The 7,319-nt window shown below is 38.5% G+C and overlaps 1 protein-coding gene across 2 annotated transcripts in view; it reads right to left on the bottom strand.

Moving 5' to 3' along the window:
* The window catches only part of LOC135207304 (uncharacterized), a 26,401-nt gene extending 19,716 nt beyond the window's left edge, over positions 1 to 6,685 (bottom strand). For both annotated transcript variants that reach the window (XM_064238980.1, XM_064238981.1), the window contains exon 1: positions 6,493 to 6,685. The gene's annotated coding sequence lies outside the window, so the exon portion shown is untranslated. The remainder of the gene's footprint in view (positions 1 to 6,492) is intronic.
* Between the last annotated feature and the right edge of the window lie 634 nt (positions 6,686 to 7,319).

Here is a 7,319-nt window from a genome sequence, read left to right as displayed (position 1 = left end):
TTTAAAAGTCGACACTTTTCAAGTTAAAACTGTAACTGAGACGGCTTCCCTCGAGCACATTTCTTCACCTTGTTTGGCATCTTGCTGCCACGGCTCCGCTCGGCCGAAATTGGCAGTAAAACAGAAATCATGCTTGTTCGGGTCATGTGACGCTGGATTAAGGAACTCGTTAGGAAGTCATTCTATTGAATATTTCTACCTGGTACCCCCCGTAGGGAGGGTAGTGCCGTCAGTGCACCTCGTGCAGTTTCCTGTAGGCATAACTTAAGGTTCTTTGTAGAGTCTCCTCGCACCCTAGATGTAGCCCCTTTCATTCCTATAACTGTACCTCCATTCATATTTCTCTGCCAACTTGCTATCCACCCTCTCCTAACAATTTTTTCGTAGTGTAACTTCGAGGTTTTCCTCCTATTACACCTTTCAAACATCTCTAATCTCAGTTTCCCTTTCAGCGCTGAATGACCTCATAGGTTCCAGTGCTTGGCCAAAATTCAATATTCTATTCAATATTCTATTCCTATGCAAAGTTTAGCTCAATATTCTGAAATACGATGAGCGAATCAACACAACTAAACAGTGAGAGAATAAAAAGTTGCTACACATAACATTAACTGGGGCATATTACTATGAGAGATGGGACACATACATAATATTCTTTGCAGCTTGCAGTTTCCCTTCGGCCCCTAGCTGCAATCCCTTACATTCCTTTTACCGTACCTCCCTTCCATCTTGCTACCCACCCTCTCATAAAAGTTATTTCATAGGGCAACTACGAGGTTTTCCTTCTGTTGCACCTTTCAAACCTACCTACTCATAATTTCCTTTCCAACGCTGAATGATGAAAGAATTCAGTGTAGTTGATAAAGCTGTATCCTTCCCAGTATCCTGCTTAATAACTATTATTTGCGTGGCACAAGTCGCCTGATTGTTAGAGGTAACCCGACTCCGTTCAGTGTTTCATACCAAAAGTAAAAGTATAACTACAATCTTAGACGCGGTTGCTTTGTGTTATCACAAGTATGTGCGTGAGGTGTTTGAAAATAAAGCGTGACTTCACGCAGCTGACTTTTTATTGTCACTATCTTCAAAGTATGATGGTTCTATCTTGGTTTAAGTGATAACCTTCCCCCCATCCCAAACCTCCGGCCTCCTCTCTCTCTCTCTCTCTCTCTCTCTCTCTCTCAAGTGTTTAAGTAATCGTGCAAAATTTTGTAAAACAAAAAAAAGATTCCTTTGATCCACCAACTGATAGTATTTACGTAGTGCAAAGTGCATTTGGCATGAGGTCATTCTGGGTTATTTTCAAGTTAAAAAAGGACAGAAATATGTAATGAATGTATAGTTCATCACCAAGGATCCGTTATGTGTGTTTATATTATATTATATTATATATATATATATATATATATATATATATATATATATGTATGTATGTATAATATATATATGATATATATATAATATATATATAAATTTTTTTACGTAATTTAGAATGTACATCTCCAAAACTTTCGATGAGTGGGAAACCTCATTGCTTATAGTGACTCATTACGTGCTCTTGAGGCCCTACAGAATTTTAATCCGAAACACCAACTAATTATAAAAACTTTTGCATTGTTATATCTCCCAAGACACGAACCAACAAGTTAATTACCGCTGGTAGACCACACACGCGGGCGTGTCTGGGAAATGAAAGGGCTGAAGACGTATCGAAGAGTGTCACATTAAATGGCCCTCCTGGGGAAAGTGCTTTCCCGAGCAGATGTTTCCTGTAATAAAGAGGAAAGTTGGGTGGTTTTGCAGTATTCATGAGAGGTGCGAGTTTTTGCTTGGGAGCTGTCAAGAAAGCCCACACATAACCACGTCACCTCTTTCAGAAAGGTCAGTGCCTCAGTGGCGTGGTTGGTACGGTCTGTTGGTATGGTCTTGGCCTGCCACCTTGGTGGCGAGAGTTTGATTCTCGGGCATTCCATTGAGGGGTTAGAGATGCGCATTTCTGGTGATAGAAGTTCACTCTCGACGTGGTTCGGAAGTCACGTAAAGCCGTTGGTCCCGTTGCTGAATAACCACTGGTTCCATGCAACGTAAAAACACCATACAAACAAACAAACAAACTTCCATAGAGGTCGTGTCAGATGCCAAGTGGGGAAGTCTAGACTTTTACCGATCGACGATGGACAAAATCGTTCTACGAAGCGGAATTTCCTGTGTACCTGTAAGATTGAAGTGTTTGCTGGCTGACTAGCCTAGTGTAGGAAGCTCAAAACTGGTTTCTGGTTTCAATAAAAAGCTCTGGGAGAGTATGTTCTTTATTAATCAAGTAGAACTTTTGATTCAACCATATAATTCTTTTCTATGTTCTTACACACTGAACTATTTTTTTTTTTTTTTTTTTTTTTTGCGAATTGTTTCGCACACAACTAACTATAAAAAGGAGTCACGGTCATATTACATGATAATTTTCCGTTACCACGCTATTTTAGGTTTACTTATATATCTTTCTCTCATGTAACGAGTTGTGTAATAAATTCACGGACTGGTCACCTCTCCCGCTTTCATTTTATAACAGCTTTTAAAGCAACCCAAGCAGAATCATTAAATGAAATACTTAAATCAAATTATTATTACCTAGACTGTTTTAGGTGCCGTGTCAGTTATAACTGAACAAGAATAGCTTTTTAAATAACTACATGCGTGCTTATATATCTACATTTTTAGGAATGAAATGACATTGCCCTCAACGAAAACATCTCGCAGATGTAGAAATTCCCAGAGACTTAAGAAAGGTGCTACAGATAGCTAGATTTAGGAATGATAATAGACACCCATAGGAGGGATTAACGCAATCCGTAATGATCTCGATTTGATTTCCCCCTCCCCCGCTCTTTCATCGCTTGAAAGAAGAAATGCGCAGCTAGATGTAGTTATTACATGAGAATTCGTTCGCGTAATGTACGATAATCTTTGTGACATAATAAATGTGAATGATGCATTACTGACCTTCGGAAAAGAAAGGCAGCGTCATCGTCAGAGTTGTTTTCAGTATATGCAAAAGACATGATCGGGATTTTTATCTCATTTATCGAGTAAGGCGTCGTATGTCACTTTTTATCGTTTGATATCCTGAGTTCCACGGGGTTGTTATCGCAGTGAATATAATAACAAAGAATGATATGCACTCGCGTCGTCCTGAAGAGTAGAGACCTGGAAGAGCAAATAACAATGACAGAAATCTATCTATTTATATATATACCGTAATGACAAAGTCCAATAAACAAACATAGGTCATCTCGAATGACCGCTTTCTGCCTGCACGTACTATACATAAGCGCCTAGGGCAACCCCATGTCAACACGTTCCGTTGTGTGATCCTAGACCCAAGACGTAAGCCATTCCCCGCCAAAATTATACAAAAATAAGACCGACGCGTCACGGCTTTGGCGGCCGAGGGTGATAATATAACGACATGAGCGAATTGCGATTATTGGGGTGTGAGGGTCCTCCCCAAAATCACCTACGTCTTGGTCCGGCATTACCTCACCGTCAGCGGCGTCCCCTGAGGCTCTGTTTTGCCTGGGGCTCCGGCTCTTGCAGTATCGTGTACAGAGAATTTCTTCGATGCAATATCATTCTTTTTAAAGGCGATGAATGAGTGGTTGCCAGATTGAAAGACGTCGATGTGCCGGTTTTTAAATTTATAAATGGAACAAGAGGAACGAGAAATGTATTGACAGGCAAAAAATATTGGAGTGCCTGGTACCTCAACGAGAGGCCATATTCAGCTTTTTTCTCTCTCCATGTAAAAAGACAGCAAGCGCTCTTTTTTTTTTTTGACAAAGTTCCCCTAATTATATATAATATAATATAAATTATGTATATATATAAATATTTATTTATTTATTTATTTATTTATTTATTTATTTATTTATTTATTTATTTATTTATGCAAATAATATGAAGAGCAGGAAATGAATCATCAAAGAATCTGTCCAAAGACCCTATGAAAATCGAGCCCAAACAAAACTCGCACGATTATCTGTCATACTACAACCTGGCAAGTCATTATTGGTTAATTGAATGTTCTGCTGTTGAGACATCTCATCTTCGGCTGCACTTATTTTTATTTTTAACTATATATTTTTCTCACTTTCTCCTCCATTTGGCTTCTGTGACAACAATAACACGGCGTATACCCCGAGGCCGGTTTCGTGACGAGTAAATCGGTGAATAATCCCAGCAAAGATGGCCATGCGATGAATAAACAAAAATTGGAATTGATAAAGTAATGAGTCAAAAGAGAGCCAGTTGTCTTGGACTTCATAACAACGAGAGGAAATTAGGCATACTCTCCAAGGGCAGAGCCCCAAAGGAATTGTTTCTGGCAGTTCAGTGGGCTAATAACAGATTGTGTAATACTTCTCTCAACAGTATTAAATGTAAATAAAACATTGCGCTCCATCGATCAGCAAAATAGTAATGGAAAGCTCTTCCACGGTAGCACAAAGACGAGACCCGTATACTTTTTTTTCCTACCCCATCTGATGTATCTATATTTTTCTGTTTCTTAGTTTTTTTTCACTCTCTTACACGATGGCTCGATTTTACGCTACTTAAAGGAAGCTAAAGAAATGATTTAAATAATTCTTTGCTTTCGACAGGGTGCATATCGAAATAACCCCCAGTTAAAAATCGTTAAATTTTACAATATTCATACTAAAAATAAGTACAATATTTTATCTTAAATACAACATTTGTATATTTTTGTATTATGAAATCTAGCAGCTGATTCTAAGAGACGTATTCGGCTATTACAAAAATATAAGTATTTTTCTGAAAGGAAAGTTTAACGTTTGAAGTTGAATAATGTACTAAATTGTTAGCTCGTTGCACTAATGATGAACTTCTGTTTTTGGGGAAGCTATTACTTTTCGAGTGGTGCTAGCTACTGCTACTGATAACGATGATAATAATATGCATTTTGATACGTCGTAATCAACCTTTACATTGTTATCAGTTGCTATAACGGAAATTGCTTTTGGCCTATTTAGAATGGGGACGGAAACACAATCAATCAAAAGCCGGGAAAAGAAAGTTTATTTTATTCTATTCATTTTTGGGGGGGGTGATTGAAATTGTACAGTTTGGCTAGCTGTGTGCGTGTTTTGTACCACTGTTACTAAAATGATCAACTATGCCTATTATTATTTACTTCGGTGACTGGATGAGATTTCTTGTATACAAACATTCGCATCTAAGTAATATGAAGCTTACACAGCTGTAAATTATAGTAGCTTTGGGCTGCTTGTACAGCAGACCTCTTCAGCTAAAAGAGAAAGAGAACCAGTGGTCAAATGGCCGAAAGCTGCCGTAGGAGATAATATATTTCATAATCCAGAAGTGTGGACTTTTACCATGATAAAAAAACTGAGACAAGTTCTTGTGACTTCTGGCGTACTGAGTCCTCCCTCCCCGTCCCTGCTTCGCGAAAGAAAGTGAAGAAAAAGAAAGTGAAACGAGCAATGATCCCACGATGACAACGTTCCCGCAAGAAACCCAATGAACAGGGGACAAATGGCGCAAGCATTCCCGCCGGTAATCAATCGCTGCTTGAGGGAGCGAAAGATTTTCCCAAAGACTTTCGTTGCACTGGGTTTTTCGTAAGAAAGGTCAGTTTTCATCTAGATATCAGTTTCCAGTTGTTCCTTCTCTCGTTCCTCTCTTCTGTTTGTTTTCGCCTCCTTTTTTTACTCGCGCACAGGAATGCTGTTACGTGATTGTTTGACTTGAAAGTTTACCGACTGTTAGTTTTCTTCCACGTGATTGATGCAAATTAAATGCTATTAAGAATATTATGGGACTAACTGATTAAATGAAAACTTGAATGAATTCTGAGATATTTCCCGTTCACATTCAATTGTTGCTAGCTCTACTACCATGGGTAAAAACAATTCATTTCACATATAAACTATAGTGAAGAAACGTCAAACTTTCTGCAGGTACCATTCCTACTTCAACGTTCTTGGAACGCCAACTCAGTAAATCCTTCGATCGAAAGTAAACTCATCAGTTAACACAAGTACTCAGATTTGCTAACCATTTTAACATTTATTATATGAGATATGCTATCAATCAATCAGCCATCAATACTAAAGAGCCATAAAACCGGTAATTTCATCTGTAAGTCTAGTCCTCAACCAGCTATCATTGACGCGGTCACTACTACGTAGTAAAACCAGCACCAAAAGATTGAACTGGTTTAACTAGGCATTTATGAAACCTTGGCTTGGTTACTCCATTTGTATTATTTCCTGATTTGAAGCCGCGAATAGAAACTTTTGTATATAGAAAGTTGTATCTAGCTGAGGGACGAGAGAAAATCTATTGTAGCAAAAACATGCAAGTTGATCCAGGAAAAATGTACACAAAGCAGTATGAAATAAAAAAGAGGATTTCATATTAAGAGTAATAAAATACATAACTGAGAGAACTCACAAACTCTGATGGCGGTTTTGTTTGTCAGCTTCCGAACGTTAACTAAGCTCACTTAAGCTCGCTTCCAGTGTATCTGAGGAAAGTCCCGAAGATATTCGCTTGCGTCGACTATTAAACAAAGTCTTTACACATTCCCTATCAAGATATAATCTTGTATTTTTTCAACTGTTTCTATCACAGTATTCCGTCACAAACCTGAAAGAGATGAACATACGAATTATATCGTTAACTCATTCACTAAAGCAGCATAAATAGCTTGGTTGTTTATACTGAATAATTTTTACACTAGGTAGCACAAAACGCGAGAAATCAGATGTGTGACGTCTTGAACGAACCAATGTGCAGTCATATAAACGACAATTTTCTTTTTGCTAGCACGATAATTCTTTGTTTACGTTGAGGGAAGCAGAGGCAGTGGCACGTGCTCTCTCTCACATGCTCCCTTTCGTTGTTGTGACGTACCGGAAGGTCCAAGTTGATGTGAAGGGTCTGCCTCGTCTTACCTTAGCCTTTATACCGAGACTTTTAATGACTTCAGCATTGAATACCGCACCCAGTCAACTGTCAGCGCCGGTGGCTCATCGGAGGAGGAGCACAGTGCGACCTCATTTTCCCAGTATTAACTTGTAACCAGTTGACCAAAACCCATTTGACACACAAGGTAAAAGTCTTCGCCTATTTTCATTTCATATAGGCTACAATGGCCTTTTTTTTTATCTAGCTTTGCCGGAACGTAGGTAATGGTGTGTTTGATTTTAATAGACAAGTATGACCAGTTAATACTTAACGTTTCGTATAGTAAAACATAGACGGAACCTTAATATGGT

This window comes from Macrobrachium nipponense, chromosome 32, assembly GCF_015104395.2.
Source record: "Macrobrachium nipponense isolate FS-2020 chromosome 32, ASM1510439v2, whole genome shotgun sequence".
Lineage (NCBI taxonomy): Eukaryota > Metazoa > Arthropoda > Malacostraca > Decapoda > Palaemonidae > Macrobrachium > Macrobrachium nipponense.
Note: the sequence above shows the minus strand (reverse complement) of the source record. Positions and strands in the feature narration are given on the sequence as shown.